Consider the following 19616-nt stretch of genomic DNA (forward strand, 5'->3'; position numbering starts at 1 on the left):
ACTTCTGTGTTCAAGTATTTCTCAAGAACAGACTGACAGGCAGCACAAAAGAAGCTCTAACCAACCTTTCCCTTTTATGCTTGGATGTGTCATGTAAGATGGGAAATATCCGAAGCAGGGAAAATTTGAAGATGATTGTACTTAAAAAGATTAAATAATTCAGTCAATGGCATTTCTGCAACCCTCTGTGTAATTGAACAGCCTTTCTTCCACCTTTCTCCTGAAAGGAAACCTTAATTGTAACCACTGAAAGGAAATAAGTTTCTGGCTATTTTTACAAAATATGTGTTATGTCTCAGCAAGCCGCTCCCATTTAACTCTGCAACACAGCTATAAAATGGTTTATTTGATTTAGTACCTTACTTCTGAAGTACCTCACACACCACACGAGGCAGTGAACCACTGAAGAGGTTCAGACTGCAGATGGAAATGCAAAATCTTGAATAAATCCTCTGTAATGAGGATCTTCTGAGGGACTTTGCTGCTCTTATTTCAGGAAGAGGAGGGAAAGTCACTTAAGTCTGCAGAGAACTTCAGACCACATCAGTCCAAAGTGCCATCAGCAAACCATTCATGTATTACCTGGAAAACAAGGTAAATTGTTTTCTACCTCTCAATCTGTCCCAAGGGATGTCATTTCTTTCCAATTCCATCCCCTGGCATTATGTCATGGATATTATTCCCATCAGATTTCAGTCACTTGCCTGCTAGTTTGCAGTCTTCAGGAAGGCTCATCCCTGCCTCCCCCTCACCTGCACAGTGCTCTGTTATCTTCCTGCATCCTTGCAGAGGGTGCCCTTTAGCCACAGGGCAACTAAAGCTTGTTGGCTGACTCACTCTCACACAGCATCTCATCATTGGCTCAGTTCAAACAACCTCATGGCCCTGCTGCCCATTTACACAAAAGCAAATTAGCCTGAAATTCCATTTACTCTAAACCTACAATATCACCCTGGCAGCACAGAGGGGCTTTAAATGAGTCACCATGCCATTCATTCCTCCTTCATGATGCCAGAAGAGCATAAATGGCCTGAGTGCAGACAAGATCACAGCCAAATGACATCTGCCACAGATTTCATTAAAGAAGAATTTGACCCAATTCAGCATTTATTGAATTGAGTGTAAAGCCCAGCCCAGTGGTGCTGGAGTCAGGGAAGCTACCTGTTTGGCTCAGCTGGGATGCACACTAAGATATCCAAATGTGTTCAGTTTAAGAGTCCCAACAAGTTGGGCTAGAAGAGCCAGCTCAGACAGTGGAAATGGGACAGGCTGCAACTCAAACCCTTCTATTAACTCAGTGGGTGGACACTAAAAAAGAGAGGCATTCATGAAGTCCAGCTGTTCCTGACCATAATTTCTAGGCCAGCTTTCATTATCTCATATGCAGCTTCATATCACATAACACTGATCTGCTATTTTTGAGTCTGATTTTCATTTCCCCCCTCTTCCTTCCCTTATAGTGGCTGGAGCACCAAGAGGTCTTGGGCAAAGACAGTCACAGGTCTTTTCCCAATGTACCTAAATGTATTCTCAATGTATCTAAACCAGATCTGGGATGTGCTAAGACACAAAGGGTTGTCAGAGAGGAAAAAGTGGAGAGTGAGCAGAAGATCCCATCAGCCCTACTCTTTTCAAAAGCCTGTTGTTAAAAAGCAGTTTCTCAATTTTAGCTTGTGTCCACTTTTGGACCTCAATATCATCATCTGACTATTTTTTCCCCCCTAATTTTTTGACCTTACTTACCAGCCCCATGGATGAAAAAAATGTGAGCATTCTCTTAGTTTTGACTCCAGAGGAGCAAGGTTGGAAGGAGGAGGGATGAAGCTTTTTTGGCAGCTAAAGGTCATGAATTTAACTGCCCAGTTTGAATCACATAAATCTCCTTTGCTGAGCTTGCAGACCAGTAACATCCTGTTTGCTGCTCTGTTCCTCTAAGTCCAAATGTGGATTTATTTAGCCAAAGCAATGCTCGTCGCCTAGGCATGGGCACTTCTTGAGGCAAGACTAGAGCCACAGTACTAAAACTGGATCTGAAGTTCTCAGCTCATTTCTGTTGCCTCAAAAAGGCCCAAACCACTGATTTTCTTCAGAGTCTTGGTCAGAATCCTGCCTGTGATATTGATTTGATGTTGTAATAGGAACTCAGCTCTAAAGCTCTGGATAGAAAATTGCTTAGAAATGCAAAGTACATATCATTGAGGTAAAGATATAACGTCACATCATATCACTTGTCTCTCTCAGCTGTTGTAGGTGAAAACAACTCTGAGTGCTGAAGAACAAGCAAATGTTTTCATGCATCAGTCCTGCAAACAGCCTAATAGCACTACTTTTCCTATCTTCATTTTCAGTGTGTATTTAAATCATTCCTCTTTCCTGTCCAGCTGCTACAGCTGACATAACATGACTAATCACCACTACCTTTTCTGCACAGAACAAGTGTGTGGCTTCTGACACTTCAACTAATTCACTTTGGCTTGATATTGGGCTTGAACTAATATCAAGCTCAATTTCATAACAGGATGTGACATGTATATCCCCTAAAAATAGAAAGCTTCAGTCAAATGTGTAGTACCTGCAAACTGAAATCAGTGTCTGAACTGCAGTTATTCTGAACACAGTAAGTAATGAAAAATAGCTAGGATTTTGTTTAATAGACAGAAAGATATTACTTCAGAAAAAACCCAAAAACATCCCCCTTCCCTCACCCCCCTCTTAAAAATCTGCAAACCAAACAACTCAACAAAAATCTCCCTCCCTTTCAAAAGTTCTGGAAATAATTTGGTTTAACCCTTTTTCAAAGGACAAAGAACTGTTCATTCATTAGGAAACATTCATTAGAAAATAACCTTTCTACAAGGAATTTAGCTAGAGAATTTTCTATTGAAAAACAAAAAAATAGAAGCATAGCTACACCTTCCAGCCAGTAAAATTAGCTTAAATGATTAGCAGTAGGAGTGCAGAACTAAGACCTGTCATATCTGTTCAGTCCCTGAAGTAATCACCAACTCCAACCATATAAGACATGTCAACTATACTATTTTTTTCTTCAGCCTTTCTTCAGCAGTTTCCTCGTTACTTTTGGAAACAACATGTTCTTTAGACTCTTTTTACACAAACATGCCCATTAACAGGCCCAATTAATCACAAGCTATGTGTTGCCTCACTTTGTTCTTATTACAACCAGCACCGCATAACTCCTTTATAACCTCTAGTTTTCTCTTCCCCTACTCCTACTTGAGTGTATTTCAATAAGCATTTTTCCAAATCTCATCCTGAACCTGCCCACACACATTCCCAGCCTGTTTATAGCTTTGTTCAGTGCCAACAGTACCCTTTAATTTAAGCACTAGTGTTCATTTATGATATTTTAATCATATTCTACAAACAGCAGTGAAAATGTACAGTTGGGCACAAAAAATAAAAATTAGCCCAGTCCAGGTGCAAGTTTTCAGCCTGCAAACCTGACTTGGCAGTGTCCTGCCTTGTGTTCCTGCAGAGGCCTCAACAGGCACCAGAGCATCCCAAACCCTCACAGAATCACTAGGTTGGGAGAGACTTTCAAGATCGAGTGCAACCCATTCCCTAACACCTCAACTAGACCACGGCACCAAGTGCCACATCCAGTCTTTTTTTAAACACATCCAGGGATGGTGATTCCATCACCTCCCCAGGCAGACAACTCCAGTACTTACCACTTTCTCCTTAAAAAACTTTTTCCTAATAGCCAACCTATGGAAATACCTCTCAACTCACCCTCCTGCTGCATTTGTCACCATCACACTGGTGTCTACTGTGTGTCTGTTAGAGCTCCCAGCTTAGACCAGCAAATACTCACCATTCCTTCAGTAGACGTGGCTTTGCCTTTTGGGCTGCTGGGTTGGATCCTGTTCTCGCTGCTTTCTACTCCAAAGTCATTCATTTCTTGTGTAGAGACCCTTTCTTGGTATTCCATCATTTAATTTAGATTTGATCTTCCAAGAAGTCTCATTAACCTAAATTGTGGGGAGTTTTGGTGGTTGCCAAGTTTATTTCATAACCAAAGGTAAAGGGATATTGAAAAAGATCATAGAATGCTTTGGGATGTAAGGCATGTTAGAGATCATTAAATTCCAATCCCTCTCCCATGGGAAGGGACACCTTTCACTACCCCAGGCTGCTCAGAGCCCCATCCAACCTGGCCTTGAACACTTTCAGAAATGGAGCATCTACAGCTTCTCTGTGACAACCTGTGCCAAGTGCCTCACCACTCTCAGTGTGAGAATTTCTCTCTAACATCTAATCCAAACCTCTTCTCTTACAGTTTAAAGCCATTCCCCCTTGTCCCTGTGCAAACACATGTTTAATTTTGGTGTTTATCACAGTTTTGTGTAAGAATCTGCTGAGCCCTGGCTTGCTGAGATTATTTAGGCATTTATATGGACTTAAAATAATTAAGATGCAGCCCTTTAGAAGTTCAAAATACACCTCTTATATGTAAATTTAAGTAACAACTAAATCCTGGGGGGTACCCCTATGATCTACAAAACAAAACAATTAGTTGGCTCTCATTTTCAGAAACCCCCCCTATACAGTATTAATAAAGGATAAATGACAAGGCATATTTTACATGTGCCATTAAACTGGTAAAATTAATTTTGCACAAAATGTAATTGCCTTTTGATGTGAATAAAGCACAAAAAGCCCAATCAGATGCAGCACAATCTAATTTATGACACAACCCTAGAATTTTTTGGTGATTGGTGCCACAACATCACAAGTTTGATGTATTACAGTGTTAAGAGGTACATAGCCTTGTCGTAAATTATCTCACTTTTCTCTCCTGCACATCTGAGGTGACAGAATGAAGGTAAATTTCTTCCTGACCATTTAGACAGCTCATTATTCCCCCAGAATTCTCCTGTGCCATCACTAATCTCTGCAATGTACCATCATTTATTTAAAATATCAATTTTTTGCAACCTACATTTAACAGCACATTTTGTTTTCTAACTTTTTACTATTTTTAAGGACAATTTCCTAACTGAATTCTGCAAAGACTGACAAATGGCAGCTCCTAAAACCCTGATGGCAAGACACCTTTATGAACTGGTTTCTCAGGTGACACAAGTTGTATTTTTTTCATTGCATGTGTTACATCAGGGCTTAGATTGGTTCTCGCAGTAACCAAGGGACACAAGAGACAACTTTTACTTGTTACAAGCTTAAACTTCGGCTTCTTAGAAAAGATGAAAGGACTCTTCACTCAAAAGCATCTGCCTAACAAATGGTAATTCTTGCACTTACATTGTGAGCATCAAGTATGAGGTTCTGCAAACAGAGATGCAAATATCACATTGCACTGCAATAGAAAAGAAAAGCCAGAGAAGAAAACAAAGCCTCAGAATAAACTATTTCTAGAAGATTTCTTCCATTTTTCCATCCGCAATCAGTGTCAGGGGGGATCATCAGATTCCATCAAAGATAACCTCAAAAGTAAGTTTGTGAAGTAAAGGATGCAACAGGCAGCTGCACCCAGTTGTGAAGTTACATCATGGAAACAGGCATGGAAAAAAAACCTTCCCCACATCCACTGCTGGAAACAACTTGGGACAATTGTAATGATGCGCAAGATTAACTAGCAAGCAAATCATAAATATTCAGAAGAATGCATTATTTGACATTTGCCTTTATCCCTTGAAGAGCTGTGATTGCTGGGGAAGGAGGCAGCAGGATCAGCACAGTACCTGGGAGGGGGACTGCAGAGCTGTGTAAAGTTTATGTATCCAACTAAGGGCTGAACTCTTACAGTTCCAGGGCACAGAGTGGGTTTTTTAAACATTGCCTTCATTTCACACCAAGTTTAGATAAGCTCCTACCATCCTCTCCTTTCCTCAAGAATCACTACTGTTCTTTGCAGTCCAAATTTGCTTGTCAGCTTGTGCAACAACATAACCTTGATTTTATCAGTTCTCAGCTTAACTAGGAGCAGAAATATTTTATCTTCCTTTTTGGAACGTATTTAGTTATTTTTTTTCTTATTGATGAGGACAACTGAGGGAGTAACTTGGATTTTCCCACAAATCTGCATAAATCAGTGTGAACTAGGGCAACTTCTGCGCAGGAGATTGTAAGTACTCCCTTCTGTTTAGGAGCATCTTTTCTCTCCAGAGCTCAAACCAAAGAAATTTGTTTTTCATCTTCCTTTTCTGACAGGACAAAAAAGCTGCCAGCTCACAAACACCTGAAGACACCTGCTTCAGCACAGAGTTGGTGCTTATCTATCAGCCTCTGGGCAGCAGAGCAATTGTGCCTTCTGACTGCTTTCAAACTGGATTCATAGCTCCCCTGCAAGAAACACTGCATGTTTCTCTATTCTGGATGTGGCAGGTAGAGAGAAGACATTTTGTTAAATTAACCTTTTTTTTTTAATTGGAACACAGTACAATCAGCCTATTCACACATCAGAGAGAACTCCTAGTAGGCAGAGCTTTGCATGTTGTGAAACACATTCAGAGAAGAAAGGTGTCTATCAAGAACAGTGATAAGAAATGTCTGCTTGAAGCCATGAGATTGCTGAAGGGCTCAGGGATACAAAGGCAGAGAGCACCAGTTAAATTGCCACAAAACTCCTGCTCCCAGCCCAAGCACAACAGAGTTCTTTGTGTTGCACCCAGGCTGAGTGAAGCACAAAAGAGGAAAAGGACAATTGCAGTTTTCAGGTTTTAAAAATATTCCTAGTTTTTTGTAAAGAATTAAGCCTAGAAGATATACAACAGAAGAGACTGCTCGTGCCAGGTTTATACAAAGAGGTGAATCCATTCCAGCCCTCTCCTCGTACTGAAGAGATGTTCAAGACCTGAACAGTTTCACCAGTGCTAACTTCAAGGACAGCATTCAGCATGACTTAAGTTATCCTATAGGTTTGTTTGATTTCAATGATAAGGCAAAGAATTAATTAGTTAACACAGCCTGAACAAATTTGAGAACCCATAATTAAAAGTGAGGAGACCATAAAAACTCTGTATTACCTACACTGCTCTGGTCTGACCAAAAATTCCTCCCAGACAGAAAACCTTAATTCTTAGACAAGACTGTTCTGTTTGAGCTGAGATTTTTGTCCTGAGCAACTGCTTTAGTGGTCTACAAGGTTCTCCTTGCCAGAGAGTACCTTTAGGTGCCATCATAAATACACAGACTCTTTTAGCCAATTCCAAATTAACAGGTGAAGTTCAGTTCTAAAAATCTACCCCAAGTACCAGAGTTTTTTCCCAAAGTACCTTGATTCCATTGACATCCCTTACTGAGATCAGACTGCTCCAGAAGTCTTCCTGCAGCTACTTATGGTTCAAGTTTATTAAGTCTGAATAAACCATCAAGTGTATTGACTTCACCTGCACAACTGAGGGGAAAAACAGTCATACCAAATTTTCCTATTTGAATTTATTCCATAACTGCTATTTACAAATGCAAATCTTGACCACTTAGGAAATACCAGAATATCAAACTGATGTTAAAAGCTTTAAATGGACAGATTTCTCACACTGATTATGATTATTTATGTAATAAACACTATATCTTCCAGGCCAGAAAGTGCTGATGGCCATTATCATAGCAAACTTACTTTTAAGGAGAGTGAATTAGAATAAAGGGAAATAAACTGAAAGAAATCACATCTGCTCTGCTTCCTTGCACTGAGGCAACAGAGAAAGGTAGGCTGCAACCAAGGAGCTAGAGATGACTTTCAATAAAGACTGTTTTAAGTTCAAAAAAAGCCTGGAAGAAAGTGCTTAGCTTACTGAGCAACAGACACAATTTGCCAGCAGATATCAGCAAGCTCAGAGGAAGCAGCAGCAGCACAGGCTCGAGGGGTTTGTACAAGGAGCAGCAGGAATCCCCACTAGCAGAGCTGGGGAACTGAGCACAGATAACTCACTTTAGCCACATCCCCAGCACTTTGTCAGTAAGTGAAGACCATTTAGTTCACAAAATCCTCTATTTTCTTTCCTTCAGTTGCTATATGTCCCCAAAGAATAAAAATATGAAGTGCAGTAATCGGAAGCTGAAATTCTACCCAGGGCAGGGATGAGCAACAGGCAAGGCCTGGAGATCAATATTCCCCTGCAGGTGCCTTTCCCAATCTGTCCTGCCAGGGAGAGCAAACATCAATCTGTGCCCAGCAAACCTGCCCACGGACATGTGGACAGAGGTTGTAATTAGACCCATGACAGCTCAAAGGGGGAAAAATAAGAAAAAGCACACAGCTCCAAAAATTCAACTTCCAGTGCAGTTGTTCACAATCAGGTACTCAGCTGGGACTGAGCAGACAGGTTTGAAATAAGCTCCCTGCAAAACTGAAACACTTGAACCATGTTTTTTGAGATACCAAAGTAGGTGGGTGGTTTTTTCTTTAATTAAAGACTCAAATATGCAGGATTGAGTCTTTTAATCCAAATTTGGCACCTAATGGAGAGCAGCTCCCCTGCCATGTCAGAGAGCAGCCCAGCAGCACAGACAGCCCCAGCAGCCATCCCTCTGTACCAAGGGAAATGTCTACAGGCCACACAAAGCAAAGAGGACCAAAGGGAAAACTCAGCACAGGGATGCAATTCTACAAATGGAGCCCCACAACTTTAAAAAATATTTATGGCACTTCAGTGCATCCAAAGGATAGCTGCAAAACAGACCCATAGGAAAAACAGCAATAAGAGGAGCTGATAGAGGATCCCCTAAGAAAAAAAACATTACCTAAAGGCAGATTTTAATCTACTAATAGAGACTGCATCTCCTGAGTTCATTACTATATAGGTCATATGCACAGCCTTTAACTAAGCACACTGAGAAGAAAAAGACACAGCAGAAATTAGAAAATACTTTCATCAAAAGGAGATAAAAATTTAATAAAGATCAGAATATACTAACAGCATTCCTAGATGAAAGTAATAGGGAAGAAATAGTGTTCAAGTCAATGCTGAAGTTGCCAGAAAGTCACAGAAATCCAAGTTACTTGTTATTTCTTCACTAGCACTTCAGTATTTGGTACAATACAGCTCCTGTGCTTGCAACTACCAGTAATAGCAGCTTTCAGTATTAGCAATTTCTCTTGCAATAAATTGTGGAAGGTCCTGTTATAGCATAAGTCTTTAGTTAAACCAAAACAGAAATAGCTGTTTGGGGAGAGGGAAAGGCAGATGTCTGGCCTCAATTATTTTATAGTTTGTACAAATAGAAGCAAGAACTCCTGTGGGAAAACATAAAGTCATAGGTAATTTAAAAGGTGCCATATCTTTTATTTTGTCCAAGAAAATAGTTTTATTAGTTTTGCTATTGAGGTGAGAGAAACAGATAAATCAATGTAATAATTCAGAAAGAGAAATCAGGTTTAATAACAAGCAGCTGTAATATATGAACCACTACAAGACAGGCCTTCAAGATGATGGTTCTATGCCAGCTTTCAACAAGATGTGGCTAGAAGATTATACAGTGCATTTTATACTGGTTTCTGCTAAATGGTTACAGTAAAATTGTGTTGTTCCTCCTTATCTCTCTAGCATGCCACTAACATGAAAATGGCTTTTTTATTCCTTTTAAAGTTACCTAACTCTACTAAAAAGTACTATTGTACCTGCAGAAACATCAGCTCCTCCAATACTTTCAATTGCAAAAAATAATAACAAAAAAATGCAAATTAAGGCAAGGCAAAACCAACAACCACTGACACAAGGAAGACACTCGACTGGATACAATGAAGACTGCTACACACAAGTCAGCAGAAGAGTTTAAGTGGTCAGGTCAACTGATAAAAATCAGCCCCCCTTACTCCACTTATTTCCTTGCTCTACCTCTAGATTACAAGTGATTGCACATCACTTGATGTGTGAACTACCACTTGGACTGCTGCTCAGGGCAACAGAGGAGAGTGAGGCAGATACAAGAAAAGAGAGGGGAGCCTATGCTGAAGCTCTGTCTCAAAACCATCAATTCAAAAGGCTCAACAATTCACAAATTACCCATACCCACTTGTTTAGATGGGGGCCAAAGATAACCTGTGCTGAATCTAGACCCTCATGGTACAGCCCAGAAGCCCTTCAGCCCCTAGGTCTCACAATTTATTGATGTATTGTGCAGTACTCAGCTGTTCTAACACCCCTACTAAATCCTTTAGTCCCAGCAAGTTAAGCTTTGTTATCTCATTTGTCCTCACTTTAGGGCATTTGGCTCTCCTTAGAGAGGCTCTGCATGCTCTCACAGTTCAATCACTAACACACAACCTACTTTATTCCACTTCTGAGCTCCAGAAATAGAAATAAACAGCAAGACAGTCATTTTACAAATGGACAAGGTACCTCCACAGCAGCTTGTGACATCCAGCAGAAGACGCATCCCTTACCTTGCAGCAGGCAGCTCAACAAGCAGCATCCTGATCAGCAGGGATTATTGCAAAATCCCCCACAGTTCATGGAAAACACTGTAGCTCTACTATACCTCAAATACTATTGGTCTAAACCCACTCTTTTACCCTGCACTCCTTCCTCCAAGTCTCCCTTCCTGTAATGAGCCTTGGCCACCTGCTCTACCCCACCCTCCACATGATGCCAATTTTCCAAGGCAATTTGCCTTGAGGGGTTCTGGCTGTCCCTGGGGCTGGACACAAGAGGTTCCTCACATGCATCCAATCTATGGGATTACAATCTCTGCCTCATGGTTGTGCACTCAGCAGCATCGTGTCATAAACAACATCAATCATCATACCAACCACGTGTGAGGATACAAAGATTTGCCTGTGTGCTTAAGAGAACTTTAAATTGAACTCTCACAGCAGGTGAAGCGCAGAAGTTGTTTTCTCTGTTCTCTCAGTGCTTGGAATTGATATCACTTAATTTCACGCATTTGGGGAAGAAAATTATGCAATTAGCAGTCTGTAGACAGTTTGTATTTGACTTTTAATACTGTTAGGGGAAGAGCTTTGGCTACTCTTGTTGAACAAGCACTCAGCTACCCTGAGCAATGTCCCAGGGTTGCCAGCCCAAAGAATTTAGCAATCCTGAGTTGGAAGCTTCAGAACTATGAGATTTCAATTATAAAATGTAATTTTTTACTCTTTGCCTTCTGATTTTATTTTTTTTTTCATGTTCAAGGTACTTGCAAGTTTCTTCACAAACCCAAGAGTTTAACAAAAGCTGAAATTCTCATATTAATTGCCAAGAACTGGAAGCTGTTACCTTAAGCAGGACAGTAAATACTGTATCAAAGGCAGAAGTTGTGAAGTCTGAGCAATTCATATTTCCAAAACTGGCTTATGACTAAACTTGTGGAAGTTCTTAATTATTTAAATTCACCATTAACACAGGAGACTCAAAGCTACTTTCAGGGTTATCAGACTTGCTACAGATTTTGAGATCCTCACTGAATATAATTGGCAATTCATATTATGACTTCAGTGGAGCTGTGTTGATGGACACCAGAAGGTGATCTCAAACTTCACCAAAAAAGATGTAATTTCCTGTAAAACTCCAATTCAAAGTTAAATAGAATATTGGAAATGCCATATTTACCCATAAAGTAATCTAAATACATCTGCAACTTGACCATGTTTTTCTTGAAATATTTGAGCTTTCTTTGATAATACCAAGTTCCAGTACTTCAGAAATACATTTATCAGTCCTTCTGGTTTTCTACTCTGGTGGCCAGTTTTTTCCTTTGATCTCCATGTAAGAGTTTTCTCCTGTATCCTCTTTGCTCCCAGTTTTTCTGGTCTACTTCCAAGAACCAAACATTTTTAGTTCTCCCATTGGCTTTTAACTTTTGTGTATTTTGCTTTATTGGAACTGGCAACATGGTGCTATTTAAACACAGCTCCATCTGTCAGAGTCAAGTCCTGCAGGTAGGGTGTCATGTTTGATTTCATGTTATCATTTGTTGTGTAGCCAGAGCTAAAGAAAAGAAATGTTTACTATAAAACAGTTACATTCATAAATTCCTTTGAGAGCTCTTTTACTGTTGTTGTGGGACCTATTTGTGTCCTCATGAACAGAGTCCCTTCTGCACTTCCAGAGAGAAAACAGAAGAGATGTGCTCAGCTTTACTTTGCTCCTTGAGTTTCCTTCCCTCTTCTGCTTTCCATGTGTCCAGAGCATGTATGTGAATTGGAATGGCAGTGTTACAGCTGATGGAAAACATTGTAGGCTTAAAAGAAAGCTGATATTTTGGAGATTGAGTTTTCAGATTTGAAAAGGAATCTTACTTTGATTGCCCAGCTTCAGAGCTGCTGCCTGGTATGAGGTTACATCTGACACTGAAAGAAGAGACATGGTTGACTTTTATCCCAGCAGGACAACAGTTGTACTTCACAGTCAGGGCTCCCCAGCCAGAAGGGGACTGGATGGGAAGCAATGCTTAACAAAAACTTCATTTCCTGGAGCCTTTCTGACACACATATCAAATAGGTCTGGTGAACACAATTATTTCCTTTGCAGTCTCCTAGATTGTTTCCCCTGTTCCTTTTTCTTCTCAAAAGTACATAACCACAAAAACAGCAAAAATATGATGTTGACTATTGTCCACAGCATGTCTAGGAACCTTTGAAGCCCATTACTTGTCTTTTCACAAAGGCTCATCTTGCTTTTCAGGTCTCAATGATCACACATTTTCTTGGGAAAAGCATTAAATGAAAGCTTTAATTTTGCCTTATCCTGGGCACTACATCAACACTGGCATTTTTTTAAGCTGGATAGAAGTGGCTATTCAGGTGCCAGAGCTTTCCTGAATTTCTTTTCCCTTAAAACTTTCACAGTTGTTTGGTTTTTTTCCCTTCCAAAAGCAGCATGAATGTTTCTAGCCTGACATTTCTTAAGAGCTGCAATACACACTGTGCACAGCCTCACCAAAGCAGTGGTGTCCAAGGCAGAGAGCACCCACTTGGAGAGACACCGTGATCAAGTGCTGACAGACAATCCATGTTTCAGCAGTGGGAGATCCAGCAGATCCCAAAGGACTGACATGTGTGTCCTCTTAATATTTAGGAGTAGTTTGAGTGCTGTGAGGCTGTTCCCTCATGAAGGATCTGGCAGTAAGTGGCACTAAGAGGGGTGAACTGTGCAGAGGCAGAGCAGCTTTCCTGCCGCCAGAAGCCAGCAGACCTGAGGGGTCAGGGGCTGAAAGTGCAAACACAGGGAAGTGGGATGCAGGTGGGAAGTGGGATGCAGGTGGGAAGTGGGATGCAGGTGGAGGGCTGGGTGCAGCCCTCACAGATGGCCCTGCTGCCACAGACACCTCTCTCAGCCGCAGGAGCCTGGCCTGACTCTGCACTTGGAAAAACAAACAGCTGGGGAAAGGCCATGTCTTAAACAATCAAAGCTTCTCTGCTCAGTAAATGTGAGGCATAAATCTTAGGGCTTACATTGACATCAGCACAGCTGACCCAGTGCTAGGCTATCACAGGATCTGTGCTTTTAGTGCAAATAAAATACCGTGTCAAGGGCAGGAATCAGCTAAGCCCTCTGCTATTAGCTCTGGTGTCACTGTAAGCACTTTCCCAGGAAGTGCTGCTGGAAGCAGTTATTTCAATTCACCCACAATTTGTTCCAAAGCAGATATGACCAGATTCTCCAGACTGGTGGAATGTAAACCACCACAGTAGATGCAGCGTGTCCAGAACTTGGGATACGCATGCAGACTCTCATCAATGGTTGGAGTGAGCTGGGGATTTGGAGAGCTCTGGTGTGCTGGAGATTGTGCAAACAGCACAAAGAAATCATGTTCACCATATAAAACTAGAAACAAAATTGCAAATGGATAGCTGCTATCCTATGGATAGTCACATGTGACTTGTGCTCCAATTTAAACTAGAACAGGGCAATCCAAGCCCTGAACAAATGCATTAGAGTTACATTAGCAGTGCCCTTGCTGAGGAAGGCTGCTGGGATTCCTGGGACTCTGATTTCTGGTGCAGTTAATTTATCCACAGCCATCCTCTCTCTTGGTTATTTCATGGCTGTCCTGCACACATGGAAGGAACTGGGGACAGCTGAAAAGCCCTTACCCTGCAGGAAGCAGCTCCCAGAACCTCACTGCTCACAGCCTGCAAGGGCCCCAGAGCCTGAGCCTGGCCTGCAGAGGTTCCTGTTTCTAAACAAAAGGAGACAAGAACAAACTCTGGATCATGTACAGCTCATGCAAGCCCTGAAGCTGATAACACTGGAATTAAAGAGATCTTTCTCCTTTTTTTGCCTTCCTTGTATTTACAGCTACAAACATCAAAGGCTTGCTCACTGCAGAGACCAACAAGCATATTAAGTACCAGACTTTGCAGAACAGCTGATCCTGACCAGGAGAACCACCCTTCAGGGCCATTGTCATTAACAATTCTGTAATTCATACTGATGGCAGTGCAGGGAAACAAAAACAACTGTTGTTCAGGCACTAGAAATCCTCTGCTGGACAGCCTGTCTCTCTCCAAGAGCTGTATACAGCCTGCTCCAGTTTAGGGAAGGGTGGAAAAATGGGAGGTGCTGCTGGTCGCAGACATGTTCCAAATACCTGTCCCCTCCTTGGGGACAGCAGAGTAAAGGTGATCACCAGGGCAGACCTGGCTGCACCAGCACCAACCAGGCTCTTTTTAAGCAGAATTAGAAGTTTGAGCTCACCTTTTGCTTGCTTTTAAATAACACGGGTTACAAGCTGATTCAGTATTTCTGCAGTGATGTGTGAGCTTCTTGTCCCCACATCAAGCTGACATGACTGATGTCACTCAAGAAGGCTGTGACACGTTTGGGATTTGACACCAAATAGCCTGAGCACCTTCACCACCATGATTCTGACAGCTGCAGACCATGACCTCCCATCAGGGCACGAATTCCCTGGAGGGATTGTACCAAAGCAAGCAGAGGATTCCCCACAAGGGTTGCTTTCTGATTGCCATTCGTACCTTTCTTGCTTTTGTTTCTCTGTATGTCACCTTTTCCCATATTAATAGTATATATAGTCCCTAATTCTCCAGACACTTCTGTGTCCAGGCAGTGATGACCTCCTCCTCAGTTTGCCTCCTCTTTGTTTGCAGCTTTTAACAGTGTGCTGCTTAAGTAACATGAGATTAAAATAAGCAGAAAAGCATTAGCATTTTTAATCACACTGACAACTCTGGGAGAGCTTCAAATGCCCTGTGATTAATGCATAGATTCTGAACAATTTAAGGCTCCTTCCCAGGCTGATGAGACAAGAGAAGCTACAGCTCATCCACTTCTCAGTTTGGGGAGGACAGAGTTGAGGTGCCCTGTCTATAGGTAACACAGATGTAAGTAGGTCTGTGGGAGTAAAACTGAGACAATGGATAGAATTCTAATTTTAGATAAAAGCAGTCAACACATGAGATACAACTCCTTCCTACTCCACAGACCTTTTCCTTCCAGATCCCTCTCTGTATCTAACCTATCTGAAAATTTTCTCTGGGCCAAGGCAGAGGAGATTGTTTTGGCAATGATGTACATTATTTTAATCCTATATTTTCTTCCTTTCTCACACAGAAGTTTTTTTTTCTCTTTTTGTCTTTTTTTTTTTTTTCATACAAATGTGCCTAAATCCAACCATGTCAGACTACATAGTTGCTGGGCATAGTTACAGTGAATTTTCATTTCTGCTCAGGGTTTGTTGTTCACAAATTCTTTGTGCCTCAAATTTTAGCCATACTCAGACCCTCAAGAGAGAGCACCTCCAAACAATTCCTCATTGAAAATAAAATTGTGGGATTTTATGATGAGGGGTGGAAAAGCTAATTATAATGGAGAGATGATCTGGCTGCTTCCATGTGGAATCTGTTCAGCCAAGTCAATACCTATGCATGTCATACCCTGCTGTCTGTGCTTCAAACACAGGAACACTGGGCCAGAGTTGGACATAAAGTCAGAAGTTATCCTCAGAAAGAGAATGGGAGGAAAAAGAAAAATGTTCAGTGAATGTGGGGAGCTGCTTCCTGGGTTTCCTCCTGAGATCCATAAAGTTAGATCTCATAGAGCAGTAAAAACCTGTTCCCCTGAAATACCCACATTTTTAATGATAACAAAAGTCGGGAGGATATCTCAGACCTGAAGCTGATTTCCAACTGGACAGTAGTGTGTTGTTCAGCATTTTTCTAACCCTGAAAGGAAAACTTAAGGATGACGTAGAAAATGTGGAGGCTTTTCACAAATTATGGCCAGTTACACAAATGCAGGTATGTGTTCTGTGCAGGAAAAAGCACACAATGACATGACTGACATCATGTCTACAAAATAAATTAGCTGGGCATTAGATCCTTCAATCAGTTCCATGGGAACCCTCTCCCTCCCACTCCTCCTGCTACAGGAATGACTTTCTAGCTGCTGATAAAAGGTGCAGTGGATGCAGAGAATTATTCTAACACATTTTATCATGTAACCCACGGTGAAAGTGGGCTGTGCTCTGACAAGAGGCAGCTTGCAATACAGGAACAGGTAGCACTTCAGGAGGAAGAATGGAAAATTGAACCTGAGGGATGCTTTTTTTCTCTGAGAGTCTTTCTGGAGAGCTGTAAATTAGAAAACTTTAGGTGCAGCAGAACTGTAGTGTAGCATGCAAAGCTTACTCACTCGCTCTGAAGCAAAGGAACAGCTCTGCTTTTATTTTCCTGTCCACCTTCTGTGTCTATTCTGCACTGGTTAAATAATAGCAAGTGTGATGTGTCATTAATCTTGCATTGAAATGCTATAATTGTTTTTAAGAGAGGAAATCTACTATCTATTATATGAATAATTATTATTATTGTTATTATTGTTGTTTAATTTATTTATTTATTTATGACTGCTGATTGGCCCATCTGCCAGAAGTATGGAGAGATTTTTGGTTTCCTTTCAAATAAGTGTTTTGCAACTCTCAGGAGAAAGAATCTTTCAGAATACACTAAATTTATTTTTTTTTCAAAAAAAAAATGGAAATGGAGAGGACTAAGACAATATCTGATGAAGCAAAGTCCACAAAAACACATTGCTTATATAAAAAGCCTAGTTTCTTCCATTGCTAGGAAAATGTTAGAGTATTTTAAATGCTGTAGATTTTATAATTAGTGGTGTTCATAAATGAACAATAATCATTTCCTACAAAAAACCTGAGCTGAGGCAATGATGAAATGTTGGAAACATTTCTAAAAGTAATGAGATCAATAAAGTTAAAGCCAAATGCATTTGGAGCAATGGCATGACTGTATGATATGAAGCCTGAATGTGACTGGAGAATTCCCATTATTGCAACTGTTCACTCACGTGTTCACTTCATTAACTGTGTTGAACACCCAGAAATCATACTGCCACGGGAGAAGTGCCTGGCTTAAATATTACACCCATCAATTTTACAAGTTAAGAATGAAACTTCTCTTTCTGCACTAGAGTTTGGGCTTGGAGCAGCAGTGGTTGGCTGGTACCAGACAGGGAGTGGGACCTGGGGGCAGCAGGGCAGCAGGGGAGGGACCTGGCTGAGCAGAAGGAGGGACACCGAGATGAAGTGTGGGTCTGGATCTGGCCCAGAGGCACTGATCAGGGTCTGTCTCAGTCCCACAACCACTGGGGCAGTCCAGAGGGACAAGGCAGGTCCAAGGTCAAGCCAGAAAACCAAGCCAACACAGAAAGCTCTCAGGTTGTGCTACCACATTTACACCGCACACTGCTCAACACTAAACCACTTAAAAACATTATCCATTATTTTAGGATTATATTAGTTTATATTCTGCTTGTTTTTCAGAGGAGATTAAATTCTTAACTAAATTTACACTGGTATTGCAAAAAAACAAAGAAAGGAGGAGTCAGCACCGTACTTTGAGAGCTGTGACAGTGCTTCCTGAGTGCATTAGACAGGAACCAGAGAGCTCTTGAATATCCATATGCATCACAGATATACTAAAATAGAAAAGAGAAATCCCAGACTCCTTGGAATCCAGTGTAAGGACAATTGCCTGGGCTGTAAGAAGTCCAGGATTAACTCCCTGCTGAGCCATTCTCCTACTTCCTACAGGTAAAGTAGGAAAAGTAGCTAAGTCCTACAGGCCTTAGCTCAGAACGTCATGACTGCTCCAGATGACATCAGACAACTTCAGAAACCTTCTTCCCTGAAAATACTTTCCCAAAACAAAGATTACCCAAAGTTTTAGTTTCAGGAAGCGCTTGCATTTCCAGATATTTTTACTTTTAAAAAATCAGGGATGTGTTTGAGAGGCAGTAGGAGACACTTTTTAAGAAATCAAACACCTCAAAAGAAAAATATTCTGATGCAGCTCTAATTCTTACACAGCATAACTCTCAGCCTAAATGGGCAAGACCAACGAGAATAGTAGAAAGAATAATTATTCCTTGAGAGGAGGGAAACAGAGAGTCAAAGTGGTTTGCCCAGAATAAATCTTGTGGGTAATCATTCAGTTAGCACCTTACTCACAAGGCTATTCCAGATATTTAAAATGCATTCCTCCTGCTTTCTGTCCCATATAACAAACACCAGACAGATGCTTGCATTCTCATAAGTGTGGATCTTTAATTCTTCTTCTATCATCTGTTTTAAACAGCAGAGTCTGATCTTCCTGTGATAAAGTTGTGGAACCACAATATATAAATCTGTTTGTGATTTGTAAATGTCAGTACATGCAGTACTTGGGCATTTGATTACTGGCTGCCTCAAGCATATAAACTAGCATATTAAAGCCTTGGCATTCTCATCAGAATTAACTCGTCTTAATGCTTCTGAAAACATCTCCCCCACACAGAAGTAATTCCCTTAAAGGTTTTTCAAATATTCTTTCATTTAAGTTACTCTACTTGCCCTTGTAAATGGCAGAATTTTTTTCAAAAAGATTGAGTTGATAACAAACTCATAGGGTCACACGTACAAAGTATTTAACTCCTTTAATTTTGAGGGACTAATATGAAACAAGCAGAAGCCTAAAAGTCGTCAAAGTAATCCCAGTCAAAGTCATACACCAGCATTGTATGCAACTCCCACAGCTGTGACTAGAAATAGTATTCAGGCCAAAGTTGTGAAGCAAAAACAAGTAAAAAAAAAGGTCCTCCTTCCACCTGACAGAATTTCAAATATTCAAAAAAATGTAACAAATACCATCATTTCTCTCCTGACAAATTAACTTATCCTCTCAGTTATTCATCTCTTGCTCCTCTTGTCATTTGATGGAGCCCTCTCATCTTTCTTACTTAGATTCTTCTCAGTGGAATTCACTTTTGCCTTCTTGTTGCTATCACTGAATGGCTTCTCTGGCAAATCTCTTTTTGGTCCAGTACAGATGAAAAATAAACACCATCTTCAGCTCCACAAGCTTGTAAATTAAAGCAACCTCTTGTTTTACTTTCTCTGTACTCAAAGAATGTCACTTCAGGAGCCATGCACTGCCACGAAGAGATGCAGGGCAGCTCGAGTTCCAGTGCCTCCACTGCACAAAGCTCCAAAGAGAGAGGGACAGATAAAGAATCTTCTTTATAAAGCACCTGCTCTGTTCCAATCTGTTCTGTTCTTCCACTGCTCAAGGATTTATAATGTTACACAGTGCAACATAGCACACAGGTGTGCAGTATATTGTTAAACAGAAGACTTGATATCTCTTGTCTAATCAATAATACTTTTACATATTAGAGTTT

General features: G+C 40.9%; 1 long non-coding RNA gene across 1 annotated transcript; it reads right to left on the reverse strand.

The window, feature by feature from the left end:
• Window positions 1-312: 312 nt before the first annotated feature.
• On the reverse strand, window positions 313-10486 carry LOC148183833 (uncharacterized). The gene is made up of 3 exons (XR_015773131.1): window positions 10367-10486; window positions 3836-3992; window positions 313-582 (listed from the first exon to the last, which is right to left on the reverse strand). It is a non-coding gene; the product is annotated as an uncharacterized LOC148183833 (long non-coding RNA).
• Between the last annotated feature and the right edge of the window lie 9130 nt (window positions 10487-19616).

The sequence above is a fragment of the Pseudopodoces humilis genome, chromosome 8, assembly GCF_049639895.1.
Source record: "Pseudopodoces humilis isolate 2021_Gansu_Grassland_sample_001 chromosome 8, ASM4963989v1, whole genome shotgun sequence".
Lineage (NCBI taxonomy): Eukaryota > Metazoa > Chordata > Aves > Passeriformes > Paridae > Pseudopodoces > Pseudopodoces humilis.